Here is a 22,199-nt window from a genome sequence, read left to right as displayed (position 1 = left end):
AAATTCTGTTCATTGTGAAACAATACTTTTGTTTTTGATAAAATGAAATTTCAGATTGTGCAGCATAGTCCAATATGAACTCATTCTAGGGAATCCAGTAGTAGGCTGGAGTGGTTGAAGACACAGACCTTTGGCCTTGTTCCTTGCAATGCACCTGAGGTATACACTGTATAGTGGCTTATTGTTATAATAGGCCAAGTAGAAGTTTGATTTATAATGGTACACAAACTGAGCTTCCTTTGTGATCCAGATACAAGCAGGATTTTGTCTCCACCTGGCATTGGTTATATTCTGGCATGTTAGTAGTTTTTTCATTCCCAGTGATGAAGCAATATTTAGATTGCAGTCCAGAAGCCTCATTCAATTCTAACTGTGATTTGTGCTCTATTTTTAATTGTAGTACAGAGGGCTGCAAAGTAGCTGGCAGCTTCTCCTAAACGTAATGCATAGTTCTGCTCTGTAACTAACTGACAGAATACTGAGAAAAAAGTAAGCAAGCAATCTACAAACTATCTGCCAAAAGCTCTTTAGGGCAGTGATGGTCTCTCTATTAGATACTTGTGCAGTATGTAGCACAACAGAGCCTAACGGGGTTTTAATGTAATCCTGACTTAATCAAAAATAATCCTTCTTCAGAAAAATCACATGGAAAAGTAGTTTAAAGCTACTTCATATTAGAAGAGTGAGAAATGAAGATAAGTAGTAGGTCTGCTTAGCATTTTCTCTTATTCTTGCTTGCTTTAATTTTGTTTCTCATTTCACTAGTCTCAAATACTGTATTTAAATAGCCAGGGTGACAGACCAATACCATATAGTACTGTTGTTCGTTTTTCTAAGCAACACTGACAGATTCCACTTGTAACATACTACTTTGGATTTGTTGTACCATTTATTGAGTATTTCTCTGTCCTGAGGGATGTAAGCAATATTTTTGGTGTTCTGAGGCTTTTTAAATAAAGTGCTTAAGCCAAAGAGGTAAATCAGAGATTTAACCTGATTTATTTTTAAATTATTTTTTCCTGAAGAGTAACCTATGGGAAATAACATACAGGGTACAGAATATGAGGCCAATATATATATTTTATGTTACAGCATAATTTAAGTGATGAAAATTAGCAGGGGAAAATAATAATTATATATTACATATTACTCAATAGTTAGTCCTCTGTAAGAAGACAGCACGCTATTTTGAAAAGTTGGCTGGTGGGAGAAAGTGAATGAGCAAGTTGTTAAAGGGTGTATCAGAAGAGAAATAGGTCTTGAGGCTGAATAATGTACTTTATATGGATAAACAATTGCCAATATATACTAGGCTATGCCCATCACTGTGTTAGGTATGGCTCATCTCCTAAGGCTTAATACTGCATTTGCTTTCTGCTTTTGGTTTAAAGGCAGAGCTTTAACACTTTTTTTTTCTTTTTCAAAAAAAATGTAATTTCTTATTTTTATATATATATGACCCAGTTTTGCAAATGTCTGTCTGTTTTTTTTTTTTTTAATAAATTGTGCTTTTATTTTTCTGTTGGGAAAATACTTCTGTTGGGAAACTAATAAATGAACTCTGCAAGAAACTACCATAGATCAAGGCTGTTCTGCTACAGAAGAAAAAGCAAGTTGAAGCAGGTTGGAAACTGCAGTGAATAGTCAGTTAGACTTTGAACAGATAAGTTCACTGTGTTAGAAACCTGATATTTTCCTTTGAAAAGATACAGCTGAAAAATCTTTGTGGCACAAGAGGGCAAGTTACTGCAACAGGGAGCCTTACTGAAGAGTGGAAACTTAGTTCTGTGAGCAATCAATTTTTTTTTTCTTACAAGGTTAATGAGATTTCACTTAACGTTTTCTGATCAAAGAGTAAGTGGATTGATAAAAGTGCATCAGTGAAAACAAAATGACTGAAGTGGAGACCAAAAAATCACTTTTTAATGGCATTATCAGATAGTTTCTAGATAGTGCTAATAGCTGTTTAAATTAAATATTGCATGTATGTGGTTGCACACCCACGATATGAACATTTTTGTGAATAAAAAGTTAAGAACATAAGAACAGCCATACTGGATCAGACCAATGGTCCATCTAGCCCAGTATACTGTTTCCTGACAGAGGCCAATGCCAGGTGCTTCAGAGGGAATGAACAGAACAAGCAATCGAGTGATCCATCCCCTGTCATCCACTCCCAGTTTCTGGCAGTCCAAGGTTTGGCGACACCCAGAGCATGGGGTTGCATCCCCGACCCTCTTGGCTAATAGCCAGTGATGGATCTGTCCTCCAGGAAATTATCTAGTTCTTTTTTTGAACTCCGTTGTAGTTTTGGCCTTCACAACATCCCCTGACAACGAGTTCCACAGGGTGACGTTGTTGTGTGTGAAGAAGTACTTCCTTTTGTTTGTTTAAAACCTGCAACCTGTTAATTTTATTAGGTGACCCCTGGTTCTTGTGTTACATGAAGCAGTAAATAACACTTATTCATTTTCTCCATACCGTTCATGATTCTATAGACCTCTATCTTATCTTGTCTCCGTTGTCTCCTTTCTAAGCTGAACAGTCCTAGTCTTTTTGATCTCTGCTCATATAGAAGCTGTTTTATACCCTTAATAATTTTGGTTGCCCTTCTTCGTACTTTTTCCAATTCTAATGTATCTTTTTGAGATGGGGCAACCAGAACTGCAGGGGGTATTCAAAGTGTGAGTATACCATCAATTTATATAGTGACATTATGATATTTTCTGCCTTATTATCCATCCCTTTCCTAATCGTTTCTAATGTTAGCTTTTTTTTTGTCTTCTCCTGACCACTGAGATTTTTCAGGAATTTATCTACTATGACTCCAAGATCTTTCTTCAGTGGTAACAGTTAATTTAAATCCCATCATTTTGTATGTATGTTTTCCAGGGTGCATTACTTAGCATTTATCAACTTTAAATTTCATCTGCCATTTTGTTGCCTGGTCACTCGGTTTAGTGCTATCCGTTTGTAACTCTTCACAGTCAGCTTTGGATTTAACTATCTTGAGTGATTTTTGTATTGTTTGCAAATTTTGCCACCTGTTTACCCCCTTTTTTTCCCGATCCTTTATGAATATACTGAACAGCACTGGGGGACATCACTGTTTTACCTCTCTGTATTGTGAAAACTGACCAGTTATTCCTACCCTTTGTTTCCTGTTTTTTAATCAATTACTGATCCATGAGAGGATCTTTCCTCTCATTCTATTACTTACTTTGCTAAACAGCTTTTGGGGAGGGATGTTAAAGGCTTTCAGAAAGTCCAGGTACTCTGTATCCACAGGATTACCCGTGTCCACATGTTTGTTGATCCCCTCAAAGAATTTGAATAGATTGGTGAGGCATGATTTCCCTTTACAAAAGCTGTGTTGACTCTTCCACAATAAATTGTGTTAATCAATGTGTCTGATAATTCTGTTCTTTACTATAGTTAACCATTTGCCAGTATGGAAGTTAGGCTTACTGGCCTGTAATTGCCAGGATCACCTTTGGAGCCTTTTTTAAAAATTGGTGTGTCATTCCCTATCCTCCAGTCATCTGGTATAGAAGAAGCTGGTTTAAATGATAGGTTACATACCACAGTTAGTAGTTCTGCAATTTCACATTTGAATTCCTTCAGAACTCTTGTGTGACTACTATCTGGTCCTGGTGACTTATCTATTTAATTTATCAACGTGTTCCAAAACCACCTCTGTTGACTCCTCAATTTGGAACTTCTCTGCAGTCTTACTGGAGTGCTCTTTAGCACTTTGGTCATCCAGTAACCCCACTGATTATTTGGCAGGCTTCCTGCATCTGATGCACTCACTTTTTTTTTTTTTTTTTTGGCTGTTTAGTCTTTTGCTAGTTGCTCTTCAGATTTTTGTAAAGTTATTTGTTTTGTAGAAGTTTCCACTGCTATGCACTTCATATATTCCTTTAATGGAAGCAACATTACATTTTTTGGCGTTTGTCAGATTTGCTTTTTCATGAAGTACTAGCTACTTTATATTCTTAGAAAACAGCATGAGCTAATATCACAGGATGAGTTTGGAGTATGATCTTAAGTGAAGTTGCAATGGAAATTAGCTAGCAAAATAGTTTGAGGAGGGAACAAGAGTGAAATTGCTGGTAGAATGAAGGGTGTTTATTGGAAATTACAGAACAGGTGAAGGGAAAACTCCATAAAGACCATTACAGGAGTGAAAACCAGGTTCAGAGTCGAAGCACAGTGGATGCATGCAAACAGGACTGCACTAGAGAGGCATTTGATAAGAATGATTCTTATAGATGGATAAAGGAAAGAAAAAGGCCTCATTTCCTACAGAAGTTTGAGTTAAGGACATGTCCTCTGCTGTTTGAAAGAGAAGCCATCACAGTTAGATCCAAGGGTTTGAGTGCTTTCTTGGGAATGATTGGGTTTGATTAGGAAGGCAAACCCTTCCCTCTGAAAATGTTGTGTGATTGTTGAAACATAGAGCTTGAGTAAAATTCCTGTTTCACATTACCATAACTGAATATTGTCTCCAAATTTTGTTGAAATAACTCTTCATAGGACAGTTGAATTTTGTATTTGACTTTTTAGTAAAATATTTATTAACTTGTACAGAGGAAACTTTTTTTTCGTTTCTTTCATTTCCTCTGACTGAAACACGAGGGTTCCCACAAACTTCAGACTGTGTGTGCGTATGAACATACATTCTGATAACAGCTCTCACACAGGCTACACATTCCTAATTACTCCCACAAACAGCCACACACATTCTGATAACATCTCAGACATAGGCCACTTCTGAACAAAGTCCAACACTTTTTTATTCAAGAATACTTAACTGATTTTCACCAAGAGTAACTAGTGGAACTTGAAAGTTCTGTTAGGTACTTCCCTTTTCCAAGGTTGTCTTTTTGCCTTTGCTGACTTACCAGCTCCACTCTTCACAGTGACCATAGAAAGTTAAGGTGATTCTGTTTCTCCAGTGTACCATGGGGAGCTGGCAGTATAGAGAGGACATTTAAAAGTGAGCAAGGATGTCAGGAATCAATGGTGTATGAGGAGAGCATGGGGTGCCGGGAGTGGGCATTCAGCTGTTGGGGATGTGAAGTGGGAAATCATAGTGAAGCTGCAGGTGTACTGTAGTTATAGGGTGAAGATTTCTTATTGTTTATAATATAACTATTTAGCTCTCTAAAATCTACATGCTGATGCAGATTGTCTTGAAATTTGCTGTGGGGGGTGGGTGTGTGTGTGTGTGTGTGCTGGGTACTGTTAGTGGTCCCATTGGCACTTTGACCACTTCCTCAAGAAGTTCCTGAGGTACTCCCCTAAAATAAATCGTGTGTTTTGGAAGAATCAGGTGATCTTGTAATGCTTTTTTGCATACATTGCGGCTCAAGCTATGGCTGTAATCCTCCCATAGCTGCTTGGGTTTTATTTTGGCTAGTGCACAGCACACACTGCCATTTAGTGTGTTTGTGTGTGTGATGTTGAAGTTATTCAGTATTAACTTGGGTACCCCAAGTTGGAGCCAAAAAGAATGAAATGTGCATGTGTAGCAAGACTTGGGCGACGTCTACAATCGCAGTTGGGATGGCGGGGGTCCTAGTTCATGTTAAGGTAGCCCTCTTGAAACGGGATTACATTAATGCAAATTTAGGAACCTTTTTGTTTGTGCCCACAATTACTATGCGGGAGAGTTACACTGCAGCATGTGGGTGCACACTGCTATTCACGCTCCCATAGTCCAAACTGTGGGTTATTGTAAGGGTCCTTCAACAACCAAAGGGTTTCCAAGTAGTCTGTCATATTAACTCGGTGTTTGAAGGAGACATGCTGTGGTCATTGAACCTGAATTACACCCATGCACTACAATTTCGAGCCCTACCCTTGGCATCTGTCAAAGAATATGTGTTATGCATGTTCCTTGCTCTCTGTCTTCACTTTGTAGGAGCAAAACTTTTGAAAGTTTTGCCCTCAGACCAAAATGTCTGGTTTAAGAATGATGATTAGAATGCTCTAACATCCATGTGCTGATATTGCTCAAAGATGGTTGAGTTAAGGTTGTGCTGCAAAGGTGCTAACTCTTCATTTCCTGTTTTTCGGAAGTTTGAGTGTTACTGAAAATAGTTTTGGAAGGGCACAAAGCATTAGTTGGCAACCTTAACTCTGCCTTATTGAAGTTTTTGGGCATTTAGTATAGGATGAACTCATAGTTGAGACCTGCTTCGCCGAATCTCTGATGGCTCATTGGAGTGTAGCTTCTGTCTGACAAACAATAGGCAATGGAGGCCATGTGTAGTGCATAGTGGCTGTGAGTAAGGTAACAGAGAGGGGGGGTACAATCATGACTGTAATTTGCAAGGATGAGACAAGCACATATACAGCCAAGAAATCACTAGTGATGGTTGTACTGAGGATATGTCCACTTGAGAAGTCTGTGTTCTTTTTAATGTAATGTTTTGTTTAGAGTAGGGGTTCCATACCTATCTCTTTCAGCCCAGATTAAGAATAGTGCTACAAATTCTCTGAATTAAAACTATGGGTTAAGCCTTTTATTGATGAGTATATCTTGTATATTTTGTCGGTTTGTTGTTTAAATGCTTCTTCTTTCCTGTTTATCAGAGTTCCTTATTGTTATGCCTTCAAGACAACTGTTCTGTGGAGAATGGTGATGGTACTAGGAGTGAGAGCTCGGAGCTTTATATAGAAATTTGTATATTATGGATCATTTTAACTAAAAAATCCCAGCAGGCTCCTGAGAGGCTCACTTTGTTAGTCACTCCCACCCTGCCTACCTACAATGAAGAACTTTATGGTCCTGTAGAATGATATTGGGAGAGAATATCTTTATGCAGCCATTAATATTGAACTGTTGCTTTAACCAGATAAGTGACTGTCTGAGTACATACAGTAATACTTAAAACTAAGTGCCTTACAAATATTGAGCTTCACAACATCCTCTGAGCTAGATAAGCTTTATTAATGCCAGAGCGTTCTCAAAGCCTTAAAGGGTAATGCAACCACTATGCTGTAATTTTTGACCTCCATGCATTCAGTTCCCTGAAAGATTTCCTGTTCTTTTTAGGCTTTGTGTTTAAAATAATAGCAAAACAAATATTTTTGAACTGTATTTTTAATTTTTTCCAATTACCTTAGTCTTGGGTGATCAATGATATGTGTTGGCTTGTTTCCCCCGTCTCTAAAATCTTAGGAGGGAACCTGATACCCATTTTGAAGTTGGGCAAATTGAGGTGCAAAAGATAGGCAGCATTCTTGAATGTCACAAGGAATCAGTGGCCGAGTTGGAAATAGGACCACGTCTCCTGGTTCCCTTAGTCTTCTATAACTACCAGACCTAATTTACTCTGTGTAATATTCTTGCTAGTCACAGATTGCTACTGTATTAATTAAAATAGAAATTTGGGCTTGACAAGCAAGATAACTTTTTGCTGCTTAGGTGTTCATGGTCAGTTTTATTTTCTTAGTGAGGTCTTGCTGTTCATTATGTGTAGTGATAGTGAACATGTTCTTCATTAAAATTCTTGTGCAAGAGACCAAGTAAAAGACCTCTTTGGTTTCTGACCACTCAAGCAGTCCTGGCAGATGCTGCTATCAAAATGGCAAGACTCTAGTGTGGTGCTAGTGGGGGTGATTTTAATACTAACCTCTTTCCATTTTATTTTTGTGTTAACTAGTGGGAGCACGGCTTTGGTCTTGGAAGAAAATCTTGAGAGAGGAATGGACCATGTTCTCGTGAAGTTAATACCGGTGATAAAGGAATGCTATAGAGGTCAGTGACTGGGAAGGGGAAGGGAAGCTGTGTGTGTTTAAGAAGCTTTTGCTAGAATTGCTTTGGATTTGTAATTGTCACACGCAGTTATCTGACTGATTTTTGCATGCAGCCTGGAACTCTAAGGACTTAATTTGCCTGTCAGAGAGAAGGGGAAAGTGTATCAACTTCAAAAACAGAAAATCTAAAATTGGCATATCAAAACACTTAAGTAAGGTTAGGATGCTAAATTAGTCCTACAAAAGCATTAAGAATGGATAGTTAAGGCTGCAGTTATTCACTTAACCATACACTGCATTTAAACTTCTACATGCTCAAACTCAGTGATCTAGGGCTGTTAAGTTAGACTCTGAAGTTCTTAATTGACAGGCAGCAATGCTAATAGAATACCCTGTGCACACATGGTATTGTTTTCTCAGCCTACCAAGTCGTACTCCTAATTTTGAAAAGAGAAGACAGGAAATGTCCATACTGTGGGAATCTTAATATTACTTTGATACATCTTCTGTTTGAGTTAGAGTTTGGTTTTTATTTAGAATCATAGAAACGTAGGGGTGGAAGGGATCTCGACATCATCTAGTCTATCCACCCATGCTGAGACAGTATTAAGTATACTTAAACCTTCCATGACAGGGGTTTGTTTAACCTGTACTTAAAAACTTCCAATGACAGGGACTCGGCAACCTCTCTAGGTAATCTATTCCATAGTTTATCCTTACAGTTAGAAAGTTTTTTCGTAATATCTAACTTAAATCTCCCTTGCTGTAAATTAAGCCCATTACTTCTTGTCATACTCTTAGGGAACACAAAGAACAATTGATCATAATTGTCATAAATATAAAGGGAAGGGAAAACACCGTTAAATCCCTCCTGGCCAGAGGAAAAACCCTTTCACCTGTAAAGGGTTAAGAAGCTAAGATAACCTCGCTGGCACCTGACCAAAATGACCAATGAGGAGACAAGATACTTTCAAAGCTGGACGGGCGGGAAACAAAGGGTCCTGTCTGTCTGTGTGATGCTTTTGCTGGGACCAGAGCAGGAATGCATGTCAGAACTCCTGTAAAGAGTTAATAAGCAATCTAGTTAGATATGCGTTATTCTGTTTTGTTTAAATGGCTGATAAAATATGTTGTGTTGAATGGAATGTATATTCCTGTTTTTGTGTCTTTTTGTAACTTAAGGTTTTGCCTAGAGGGATTCGCTATGTTTTGAATCTGATTACCCTGTAAGGTATTTACCATCCTGATTTTACAGAGGTGATTCTTTTTCTTCAATTAAAATTCTTCTTTTAAGAACCTGATTGCTTTTTCATTGTTCTTAAGATCCAAGGGTTTGGGTCTTTGCATTCACCTATGCAAATTGGTGAGGATTTTTATCAAACCTTCCCCAGGAAAGGGGGGTGTAGGGCTTGGGGGGATTTTGGGGGAAAAGATGTTTCCAAGTGGGCTCTTTCCCTGTTCTTTGTGTAACACTTCGGTGGTGGCAGCTTTTAACCTAAGCTGGTAAGAATAAGCTTAGGAGGTCTTCCATGCAGGTCCTCACATCTGTACACTAGAGTTCAGAGTGGGGAAGGAACCTTGACAATAGTCCTCTTCATATTAACCCTTTAGAGGATTGAAGACTCTTTTTCCTATTCCCCTCAGCCTTCTCTCCTCTAGACTAAACATGCCCAGTTATTTCAGCCTTTCCTCATAGCTCATGTTTTCTAAGGGTATGTTCACAGCAAAAAAGAAAAACCCATGGTAGCAAGTCTGAGCCCAGGTCAACTGACTTGGGCTCGTGCTGCAGGTCTAAAAAGATCAGTGTAGATGCTTGGGCTGGAGCCTGGGCTCTGAAATCTGTCAAGGGGTGAGGGTCTTGGAGCTGAGCCCAAGCATTTATACTGCTATTTTTAGTTCTGTGGTGTGAGGCAAAATCAGTTAACCCAGGCTTTGAGACTCGCTGCTGTGGGTCTTTTTGGTGCTATGTACCCTAAACCTCTTGTCTCTCTAATTTGTTCATAACTTTCATAAAGTGTGGTGCCTAAAACTGGACGCTGTACTTCAGCTGAGGTCTCTCGAGTGCTGAGAAGAGTGAAACAATAACCTCCTATGTGTTATGTATAACATTCCTGTTAATATACCCCAGAATGACATTGCCTTTTTCTCAACATCACACTGATTGATACTCAGTTTGTGATCCACTGATCTTTTTTTGCACTACTGCTGGCTAGCCAGTTATTCCCCATTTTATATTAGTATATTTGATTTTTCCTTCCTAAGTATTGTACTTTGTATTTATCTTTACTGAATTTTATCTTGATTTCAGACCAATTCTCCAGTTTGTCATGCTCATTTTTTAAATTGTAAAGTGCTTGCAGTCCCTCCTCGGTTGGTATTATCTGCAGGTTTTAGAAGTATGCTCTCTACTCCAGCATCCAAATCATTAATGTACAGGTTCCATTGAGTTTAGGTTCCACTGGGATTTTGTATTTAGGTCTCAGTTGCTTTGGATTCGTTGTAATATTGCTAGACATATAATGTGGATTTCTTTTATTATTCATCTAGTCCTAGTGCAAATAGGATAGCCTACATAATGACTTCTTTTTAAAAGATGAATGTTTAGCTAGTGTAATTTACATTTTTGAAATACTAAAGGGGATTAAATGGATTTTTCACCTGATGGATTTTTTCTTAGCATGTGAAGCCAAAGAGGAGCTTAAATAAGCATCTAACTCAGTAACACTTAATTTTGCTCATGTAAATTAAATAAGGCAAATCAGATTTATTGGGAACTTGGTAAGTAAAGTAAAGGAGGTGTGCAATAATAATAAAACATTCCTGGCAAGATTATTGAATTTTTACAGCGTTTGTAAATGATGTGCTGAGAGTCACTATGGCAGCAATGTTAAAATAAATGTCACCACGTTATTGCCAGTTGGTAACCTTACTCAAGTCAATGTGTATTAAATGTTACAAATGGACCAAATTAATGTTCCTTCAGTACCAGTGTTGTTGAAGGTTATAGATATCAAATAGTAACTGCCAAGACTCATTGGTACCATGTGTGATACACAGATTCTTTGCAGATCAAAAGAAGAAAACCTTTTGTATCACACAGATTCTGTAGTATGCTACAGTATGTGACACTCTTCCACCTCACAGAAAATGATGTGGCATACTGGAAAAGAGCAAACAGCAGGGAAAACCCTCATTAGCCCAAGTTTGCAGCTTTTGCAGGATTACTCTAGCACAAAAGAACTACTTCTGTTAATGGTTTAGTCTTTTTATGGTACATTCCCACCATCTGTCCTGAATTGGAAGAAAATGAACTGGACCCAGGTGATCAGAGCATGAATTATTTATTTTAAAAAAACTAACAAAACATTTTGTGGTAGCAAATGCTTTGTTTAAGGTTATGGTGTTACTTTCATTATGTGTCTTCCCCACCTCCAGCAGTGATTTCTAAGCCTAGAAAAAATTCCTGTTTGGGCAAAAGCCTTTTTGTTTATTGTCTCAACCCAAAAGGTCATTCCTTGTTTGGAGCACACAATGATAGTTGTGTCTGAGTTACATGAGGGTGAAATAAATACTTTCTGCAGTGTTTATAAAAAGGGTAAAATTATTAAAATGAACTTCGCATATGTTGAACTTCATACTGTGACAAAGTTCCTCCTCTACTTTGGTGGGTCTTGTGCTTATTGGTGGATTTGCTTGCCTCAGAGATTCATGGAAACCCTCAGTTTTGCCACTTTCGTGGCTCAAATCTGCTGTTCGCTCAGATAACCTCATCATTGGCCAGCATGGGGGGAAAAGAGAAGAACAACTCCTGCAGTCTTTGCTTATCGACCATGTAGGTCGGGGAACAGCCCAGAGACCTCCCCTCTGGTGGAACCCACAGTATAGGTCAACTCCTCCGGTGTCTGATCAGGAGTTGGGAGGTTTGGGGGGAACCCAGGTCCACCCTCTACTCCGGGTTCCAGCCCAAGGCCCTGTAGATTGCAGCTATCTGGAGTGCCTCCTGTAATAGCTGCGTGACAGCTACAACTCCCCATGGCCTCCTCCCAACATCTTCTTTATCCTCACCACAGGACCTTCCTCCTGGTATCTGATAACGCTTGTACTCCTCAGTCCTCCAGCAGCATGTCCTAGCTCCTTATGTGCCCCACTACTAATTGATGGGAGGTCCTTTTTAAACCAGGTGTCCTGATTAGCCTGCCTGCCATAATTGATTCTAGAAAGTTCTTAATTGGCTCCAGGTGTCTTGGTTAGCTTGCCTGTCTTAATTGGTTCTAGCAGGTTCCTGATTGCTCTAGGGCAGCCATTAATCCAGTGGCCAGTATATTTGCCTTCTACCTGACTCCTGTACCCCACTGGTCTGGGTCTGTCGCAATACCTAGAAACTTTCCGTGTAGCTAATCTCTACTGAAAGTAGTCTCTTCGCTGATTTGTCGGAAGAAAACAGTAAATTAGCAACGCAATAAGAACTGTTTTGCACATGTGTGAGCAACTTCTTGCTAATGTTCTGAACTGTGGTTTTAATACCTGTGTAGAAAACTCTTCATAGACAAATACTAGTGTAGAAAATGTATTTTTTGGTGTTGGAGACTGTTTACAATATGATAAAATCCTTAAGTAGTTTATGAGGAATTTCAAAATTCTGCACACTTTGGTCCCTGCTTGTGCAGAATTTAAAAATCCTGTGTGACTCCTAAATTTGTTACAAGCAGAGCTTGTAATATAGGTAAAGATGTGCTAAATGCTTAAGGTACCCTTTATTTTTTTAGAAAAACAACAAAAAGTACTAGGAAATTAAACTTGAATGTAGTTTTAAGGATAACATTTTGCACTCAATTCAGGAACCTTTGAGCCATATTAAGAACATAGCTCCAGCTTTGTGAAATGTGTCGAATATTTGATTCAAATTTTTCTTGAACCAGTGGGGATCAGAAAAAAAGAACAGATAGCTGGAGCTTAGGCAACTCTGTCCCTTAGTCCCAAAAGCTCTAAGGCTGGCTTCCACCTCTCTTCAGGTGCTTGCAGGCACATCTCATTAGGCAACTCTGTCTCCTTCCTTTTGAGCACCTACAGCAACACTGCCTCTATCCCAAAAGACCAGAGCAGGCTGCGGTTAGTGCCTTTTTCCTCTTGCATTTCCGTATGCACAGAACAGAATCTGCACCTCTTTCTAAATGGCTGCTATTTAGTTTAAGCAAAACAAAAATAAATCTTCCATTTATAGGCTCTGCTGTGTGATTTCTTCTGTGCTTGACTGTAGACACATTTGAGGAAAAAAGTGGTTGTGTTGTGTCCCCATTCCTCACTTGCTGTGGAGCAGCCATAGTTCCCTGATGCAGGAAACATTCCCTCCCTGTGCCATGTTTTGGACCTTACTCTTAATTCTACCTCCTGGGCAGGATCTCCTCCATCCCCTCACAGAGAAAGAGCTGACAGACTTCACACAGAGAGTCAGAGAGACAGCTACCCATTGAGGCCTTGTGTAGACTTGGATTTAAAGTGTGATGTTAGCTAACGTGCTGACTAACATTTTAAAAGTCTAGCATAGGCAAGGCACAGTGCCTTAACATGCTAAAGTGGTTGAATTTAAGTTTTTAGTGGGGGTTAAGATGCCACACGTCAGGCTTCCATCTATGCAGTGTACAACCCCAGAGCAGTTGTCAGATGATTGTGTAAGTTTGCCAAACTCCCTAAAGCCAAAGAAAACATTGAAAATTTGCCATGATGTTACCTTGTCTAGAATCAGAACTGCTGTTCAGGTGAGACTCCACTTATGATATAACTAGATCCGCATCTAGCTCGAGGGCAGGCTTATGCTTCCAGTGGTGGTCAGCAGAGCAAACAGTCCTTTACCTTTCTTTCCAAAGGGAATTTCACATTTTTGGATTAGAGCTCCAGAAAGTTCAACGGTCTTCTGCAGATACGAAGAACCACTGTTCTCCTCGTTATGGACTATTCAGGTGGTGGTTTTTCTTAATTCCCCAGTCAGGAAAAATAGGCATGGTTCTTAAGGAAAGATGGCTTTCAAGAAGGAATAGATGATTTTGTATCCAGACAAACAATAGCAAGGGATCTGGATGATACTGTACTTTATTCTCTCTTGAGCTATTGTGAATACAGGCTGGCCACTGGACTTAGGACGAGGAAGGCAGTGGTGTTGGCTGCTGCTGCTGTGTATGGACTCTATGATGTGAGATTTCCAAGAGATCATTTGTGCAAGATGAAATAGTGCTAACTAGCTATCTTGTAAAAAGAAAAGGAGTACTTGTGGCACCTTAGAGACTAACAAATTTATTAGAGCATAAGCTTTCGTGAGCTACAGCTCACTTCATCGGATGAATGCATCCGATGAAGTGAGCTGTAGCTCACGAAAGCTTATGCTCAAATAAATTTGTTAGTCTCTAAGGTGCCACAAGTACTCCTTTTCTTTTTGCGAATACAGACTAACACGGCTGCTACTCTGATAGCTATCTTGTGTTTCATTGTTGGAAATGTTGAATGAATTCTCACAGTTGTAATTAACAAAACAAAACAAACAAAAAAGGCAAGCATTTTGAAAGCAGACAAACATACTCTATTTCCTCGCTGGCAAGAATCTTCTTCAGGTATGTCCTGGAGCAGCGGTTCTCAACCTTTTTCTTTGAGCCCTCTTTTCCCCCACAACTTGCTATTAAAAACTCAACAGCCCATCTGTGCCACAATGACTGTTTTTTCTGCATATAAAAGCCAGGAGTGGCGTTAGGGGGTAGGAAGCAGGGTAATTGCCCAGGGCCTCACATGACAGGGCAGGGCCGTCCTTACCCATATGCAAAGTATGCAGTTGCGTAATGCACCAGGAAATTTGGCACCAAATTCCCTGGTATCCTGCGCAGCTGTGTGCTGCTCCAGTCCCTGCTGTGGCTCTTCGCCAGGGCCTCTGCCCTGCCCCTCCTCTTCCCATCTCAGCCCCGCCCCTGCTCTGCCCCAGCCCTGCCCCCACTCCCCTGAGCTCTGCAGCAGGGCCGGGCCTGCACTCACCGGTGGTGGGAAGTGCAGACCCGGCCCCAGCTGCGCTGCTGGGGAGTGGTTCCCCCCTGCTTCCCAAGCCTGCCCCCCCTCATGCGGAGGCCTGGGGCTGTGCCCCCACAGAGGCCTCCCCCACCATGGAGGGGGCTGCATAGGGCCTCTGAATAGCTAGGGACGGCCCTGTCACAGAGGGTGCCATAAAGCTAAGTTGCTTAGGCCTCTGCTTCAGACCCGAGTGGTGGGGCTTGGGGTCCTTGACTTCAGCTCTGCACTGCAGAGCTTTGGCTTTCTGCCCTGGTGTCCAATGAGTCTGTCTAATGCCATCCCTGCTTGGCAGACCCCTGAAACCTCCTTTCCCCCCGCCACCTCCTGCGGGCCCTGGACTCCTGGTAGAGAATTGCTGTTCTGGAGCATGAACTGATGATCTTGTCCACCTATTTGGTTCAAATGAAAGGCATAGACGTGCTATCTGCAAACATTTCTCTGTCAACTGTAGCACTCCAAGACAATCACTCATGCTTAATAATAGATGGACTGGCAGTGGACATTACTACAGGCAAACCTGCTTCTTGAAAGACATTGGATTATCTGTTTATCCACTTCACTGCTTTGGTGCTGCAAACTGCTCCATTATTCTACAGAGTAGATACCTTTTACATGTAGTTCCTCCTATTGCAAACCATGACAGCTGGTCTTGGAGAGTTATGATTGACTGTGTGTGTTTAAGATAAAGGAGTTGAACAAGAGTATTCATGATATAGAGGCACCAGAGCCGCTAACTACTGTACTTCAGACTATTGTTGATGGTATAGTCATTGGCTCTACAACTGGTTAAATTTTAGGTTAGTTTTAAGTGAGATTAAAGCAGATCTTGCCAGATTCTTGTATGTAAATAAACTTTCCCACACACCATACAGTGCAATTATACAAGAGAGCAAGAAGTTCACTATTTCACTTGAATGACCTCATTAAAAGCAATATATGCTAGGGCTAGTTTAATATTTTGTAACTGTATTTGTCTACTGGTGGTGTCACATTTTAGATTTCTTCTAACCTATGGATGACAGGTAAAGGTACAAAAAGAATTTCTATTGAAGCTTATATTCAAGAACCTGGTATCTGTTTCTGAAATCACTAAGGCTTTCCCATGACCTGTTAGGTCTGTGTCTTATATATGCTGGCACATATTTCCTGTATGAATGGTTTTTGGAAAACAAATTTGTTTAGGAGCTCTTTTTGAGGGGAGACAGTGGCATCAGAGAAACTTGTGTGCAGATTATATGATTTAGGTAACATGGATTCTCTGAATATTTCATGCCACATCTAGTTTTTCAAATATGAAAAAATCAGGGCTGCTACTGACGCTTCCATATAAGGCAGGTTCAACAACAAGGCAATCATCTGGAAATAAACTCTGTCTTATGCTTCCCTTTGCAGAACCAATTAAAATGGTCTAGAAGCAGTGAAGCTACCCTACAGGTTGTTCTCTTGACTCAAAAATATTTCTCAAAGAGCTGTCTTGAAGTAATCAAGTGCATGTTGCTATAGCTGCTGTAAATGCTGGAACTTCAAGTGTTGTATACTGCCGTTTCTGGAAGAGCAAAGAAACAACGTCCATGCTGTTGCCTACATCTGATTTTATTGGAATTGAATTTTATTAAACTTTATTTGCGTCTCCATACTAATAGAGTATGGTTTTAGAAGTCATCCACAGAATACATATATGACACACAGGAATGTTGGTAAGAAGCTGCTCTTCATTTCCTTTTCCCAGGTCACCTGACCTGGATCAGGATTATAAAAATTTAATACCTGTATCCTATGATAGAGGTTGCTATCAACAGATTCCATCTTGTAACCACCAGTACACTTTCTAATTTGTTTTAAATCAAATGCATTGTGTTAATATTTCCTTTAAAAATGAAAGCTTAGAATGCTGTGAGATAGGAGTGTGGACCCTACACTGAAATTGAGTTGTCCCAGCAAAGCAGAGTTTAGTTATTCTTTTCTACAGTTTGACCCACAGTTGTGCAGTTACTTGTGAATTATGCAATTCCTTGAACTCTGGTTATGAGAGACAAGTTTGCGTTATGACTGTACAGTTATTTCTCAACCATACAAAATGTAAATCCATGTAGTTCGGCTGAAGGCGATTATTATCCAGTCAGATTGCAGGTATTTGTATAATATATGTATAATGCAGGGTTATTTTTAAGTAACCGTAAATGATTATGCAAATCTATTTACCTTAGATACTATATATCCTTCTCCTCCAAGTTTCTACTGCCCTCAGAACTCCTCATCGATGTACTTATCACAGGTATACCCGCCTTAGTTTCTGACCCCTTTCATCCTTCTTTGTCCCATCTAATAACCCACAGTATAAAATAATTATTTTTAAAAGGAATTACTCTTTGAGATAGGATAGCAATGAGGCTAAGTGTTCCTGAAAGGGAAATGAACAACAGAATCAATGAAGTGGCCAGTTTTGGTCTGGGCGTATGGGTGAGGAGTTGAGAGTGGTGTTGAGTATGGTTTGTGAGGGATTAATAGAGCTAAACAGAGCATAGAGGTGAGGAAATAAAATAATTTTGTGCTAAAAATAAGCATCATCACTCCTATAACCGCATTGGTCGTTGGGGCACCATCATTGATGAGCAATCCACCAGTTGTCTCCACCTCTGATGATTGTGTATCAGTGCTCGAGTCTCCACGAAGTCCATTCCTGTCCACTCTTTTATGTTGTCAATCCATCTCTTCATCTGTCTGCCTCTTCTTCTCTTCCCCTGTACTGTCCCTTGGAGGATGTTACATGGCCTTACCACTTCAGCTTTGTTGCACTGGTATCACAGGATATGGTAAACAAAAGTCTCTGACCTTCCTTCCCATAGTTTCTCTATCTCAGGATAGTTATGTCATGTAGGAAGTACCTACAAATCACAAAACTTTTTGGAAAGAAAACTGGAGAAGGGAGTGTAGAGAGATGGGTTTAAGAATAATCTTGTCTCAAACTTGGTTGCTGCATTAACACTACTCTAGAATCCTAGTGGGGGACATTTTAAAGGTAAAATCATTTATTCATGTTCAGATTTCACTCTTCTGGTCTAGCAACTTTTTTTTTTAACTTGCTCATTTGTTTCATCACACATACAATATTTTAATGAGCAAAGGTTAAATTATAAATAAAACTGCTTTTTCAAAAGTGCATTCTCACAAGAATGCTTAATTGCAAAATCTGAGGGGAACATAATATAATACACAAGAATAAAACCAAGTAATTGAACAGCTAATGAAGTATTTTCTTACTTGCAAGAAATCCATTTCATCAGGTGCTATCCTGAGGACCTTGGCATCTAAATGTGGCTGGACTTGCTGTTGGATGTTTTTTTTTTTTTTTTTTTTTAAACACTCCGAAATCATTTTTTCAAGTATTAATGCAGTAACAAGCTCCATAATGTTGTCATTCCAGGATGCATGTCTACATTTGCAATGTAATTAACATATTTGATGTACCATTACTTTTAAAATATTGTACACTGTTGTACAAGTGGGAAGCTGAATAGTTTAGGGTTATATTTTCAGGAAAAGGCTTTGCTAACATGGAAATTCAGAATAGCAAATCTCTTTTCTAGCAAAATCCTGTGGAGAGTGTGAATGTGTGTGAATTTCTTATGCAGATCTTCACTTTGGGTATGTATGTGCCCATAAGTTGGATTCAAGCCCTGCTGAAGTCAATGGAAGTCTGCCATTGACTTTGGTAGAGCCAGGATTTTATCCATGGTGCCTGCTGGGTTAAAACCACCTGAAAAGCAGTGGCCTTTGGGGTAGTTTGAACACCTTTTCGTGGAATGGAAAGTTTGTGTCCAAGTTTATAAAGGCAATCTCGGCCCCAAGTCCTCTTAATTTCTTTTCTATCCCTTGAACAAATACTAACAAGAGAAATAGGATAGGAGAAATTGGCATTGTGGAGGCAATATACTTCAGTAAATATGATTATTGAGAAGTAACCTTTTTGGGAAATCTAAACACTTACTTGAGGTCTTCTCTTGCAGTGTGTACACAAGTTGACCTTAGCCAGCTATTTTGTACATTAAATTGATATTGCAAATTTAAGATGAATAAACAGTTTCCTAAGCTACATCAAAAACCGAACCGGAACACCTACATGGATTGGTTGCCTTTTTGTGTACTTCTCAGAGTAATTTTCTAAAAAAAAACAAAAAACAAAAAGCCGAACTTCTCCTTTGAAAGGATTTCTGGTTTTTAGGGGGTGGGGAAAAGGTCTTAAACTTTATTTGTACGCCATACCTTGTAAATCTCAATTGCAGTTAATAGTTGGAATGTCTTTTTGTACTGTTATAGTTTCTTAATTTTTCTGTCGTCCTACTCCTTTGATTATTTTTTTTAAACAAACCACTACTAAGCAGTATGACTTGGATGTTATGAAAATAGAAAAAGAAACCCCTTGCTTGTAACACAGATGGTTCCTCCTCCTTTCTTGTCATGTGGCTAACGAATCATTCACAAGTGATGGATAGATCTGCTATGCCTCTCTAATCAAACCAGCCTGTGTGCTGGTAGAACAGGCTGCTGGGGATCACAGTGCAAAGCTCTGAATTCGCCTGACTTGCCAGAAGGATGTTTACTTAATGATGGGCTGGCAGTGGCTTCTAGGCACAGAATATCTGTGTAATGCTTTTGCAGAGGAAATAGTCTACTGTTGTTAATGTCTTATAAAGAGAGGATTTGAAATGTAAGATGCTTGCAGAGAATTTGAAAAATCCTAGGTAGAATAAGACATAAATAAATATAGATCATTCTGTTTTTATTTGCATGGTATTTTCCTGGAACTTGACATTTAATATTAGTACATGAATGGCTTTCGTAAACATATATTATTTTCGGGTGGTTAGGTACATCTTTTGGAGCTGTCTTGGCTATTATGCAGAAATGCAGAACAACAAATTGAGATGAAATATATTACCGCTTATCTTTTTATGCATGTTTTTAGAAACATGGGGGAAGTTTATAAGTAAACCAGATTTTTGCACTGATGGTCACAATCGAAGGGAACTTATAACTTTAGTTTTTCACATGGATTAGCTCTAAACTACAGCCAGAACAATTCAGTTTCCTACTAGCTATAACTCTGGAACTAAAATGTGCCTCAGTGCCTTAGAGAGAAGCACAGCTGAAAAGTAGACACTTATGTATAGATACGTATTTTTGAATAGTCATTTCCTTTGCCTGCTTCTTGATGCTACAGACTTCAGTTTTCTTTGATCTCCTTCACAAACTTCTTCTGTTTCATCCTGCAGTGAGCCCCATAAACTTTTGTTGGATATCACAATCCTTTGCTATGGAACATAATTTTCATTTTGACTTCACTTCATTATTAAGCAGGAGAAGAAAATGGGCAATTGGACAACTAACCCAGTTGTAAAAATTGGTAGCTGTGGTAAATAGCCCATGTAACAAACTAAATTATTAAAAATAAAAAGTGAGTTAAATGGTTTCCTGATTAACCATATGATGTTTGGGGGAAGGTAATGCTATTTTCAGTATGAAAATCTTCACTTTTAACGTGTTTTGAATATTTTGCATTCAGAAGGAATCAATGATTAAGGGATGGAGTGTAAAGTTGCTCTCAATGGCCATTGTACTCTGCATTAAGGAATACTTTTCTAGGCAATCAATATTGATATAAATGCTATACATCTACTTTTTCAAAAATGTTCTCATTTGTCTCTGAAACCGACAGTCTTACGGACTGAAATCTTGTGGCTAAGGTCCAGAATTCTGAATCAGAAGACCTGTGGTCTAGTTTCAGTTTTGGCCAAAACATTCTGTGTAACATACAAAAAAAAGTAATCTCTCGGTATGGTAGTTCATCCATTTGGTATTGGAGATCATAGCACCTACCTCACAGAAGTATGTCCAAGGCTAAAATTCTTTATCTGTAAAACACTTGAAAACTGTCAAAGCTAAGTGGTACAAATTATTATTATTTTTTCCTTAGAACGGCAGATTAGTTGCATGAATACAAGATTTCCAGCAGTGCTATGTGAATATGTTCTTTAATACTAAACTAGATGGGGCATGGTGATAAAGACATGTTCAGTTCTTGGTGTCTCTGAGATTGCCAATAAGAATATCAATTAATACTTTTTAGTAGTGGTAATTTTTCTGATGTGGATCCTGCCTGTTATGAAGAGGACTGAAACCATCAGTTTATTTCACTAGACCAATCTCTTATGCTGTTGAAGTGTTGACACCTGTCTCCAATTGGCCAATGATGCTAGCTTCCCTCACCCACTTGTTTAAACAAGTCCCTTCATGCTTTCTTCCATGCTGCCTCTCAGTAAACTACGTCATTGCACTCCTTCAATGGCTCCTTAGAACTCTCCTTTTCTGTGATGCCTGCAAAAAAACTTTTGGGGCGGCTGGTCTTCCAACACCCCTGCTTCTCATACTGACCAATATTGTCTTAATGTGTCTTGTGCATCCCCATCTGTTTGTATCCACCTGTTGTCTCTTGTCTTCTGTGCTTTGATTGTACGCTCCTTGGAGCAGGGACTTTTTACTCTGTTTGTATAGTGACTAGCACAATGTGATCTTAGTCTGTGCCTGTCCTTCTCAACACTACAGTAATAAAAGTAAGTAGGCCACCAGACAGCTGTCGGATGGTGACAACTTCTGGTCGCTGGTAACCCTGAGCTGGATTGGTAGTAATCCTTCTGCTCTGTAGAGGGAAAAGGTTCTTGTTGCATTGCTCAACACCCATTTTTTTTCTATTTCCTAAGGCTGTTAAGAAGTGGATTGAGTATATATGCTGGTGGGCTGTTATACCAGCCCAGGTAGGGACACACAAGTCCTTTAAAGACCCTTGCCTCAGGGCACAATTTATTATTTGAAAGCAAAGGACATAAAAACACAAGATTACAGTCCAGGAATGTTGGCTACAGGCCCCAGAGGCTTCCCCTCCTCCCTTTGCTTCTACCAGCCAGGGTGGTGAAGTGAACATTCCCTTCCTCTCTGCACCTAGCTTCCTTTTCCTTATATAATTTACCTAGCCACATAATAGGCAGGGATCCCTTAAATTTTTCCAGGCTGCTGCTGTTTGTCACATTGGGTTCGAGGTAGATTATTTAAATCTTTGGGCAATCCTCTATTGTGTGATTTATTTATTTTTTAAATTTACAATTTAATTTAATTTTTAATTTTAATTTACCCATTAGTAGACTGTGCCAAGCCAATGCACCTGAGCCAAGATGGTGAACCATTGTGGCTTGCAATAGTTGTATTTTAGAAATTTGAAGCAAGAAGGAATAAACCCCATGAGCAATTTATCCATTCCCTAGAAGTTTAATGGGCTGTGGATTATTGTAAACATTCTGGGCTCCAGCCTGTCTAGAAAAGATATTTAA

General features: G+C 39.3%; 1 protein-coding gene across 7 annotated transcripts in view; it reads left to right on the top strand.

Moving 5' to 3' along the window:
• WDFY3 (WD repeat and FYVE domain containing 3) overlaps positions 1-22,199 on the top strand; it is a 290,091-nt gene that overhangs the window by 50,596 nt on the left and 217,296 nt on the right. For 6 of the 7 annotated variants that reach the window (XM_043514073.1, XM_043514078.1, XM_043514075.1 and 3 more), the window contains exon 2: positions 7,677-7,771. The gene's annotated coding sequence lies outside the window, so the exon portion shown is untranslated. Of the gene's footprint in view, positions 1-7,676; positions 7,772-16,209; positions 16,297-22,199 lie in introns of all 7 variants that reach the window. The other variant, XM_043514074.1, reaches the window with a different exon arrangement.

Source organism: Dermochelys coriacea, chromosome 4 (assembly GCF_009764565.3).
Source record: "Dermochelys coriacea isolate rDerCor1 chromosome 4, rDerCor1.pri.v4, whole genome shotgun sequence".
Classification (NCBI taxonomy): domain Eukaryota; kingdom Metazoa; phylum Chordata; order Testudines; family Dermochelyidae; genus Dermochelys; species Dermochelys coriacea.
This window is presented reverse-complemented; position numbering and strand designations above follow the sequence as displayed.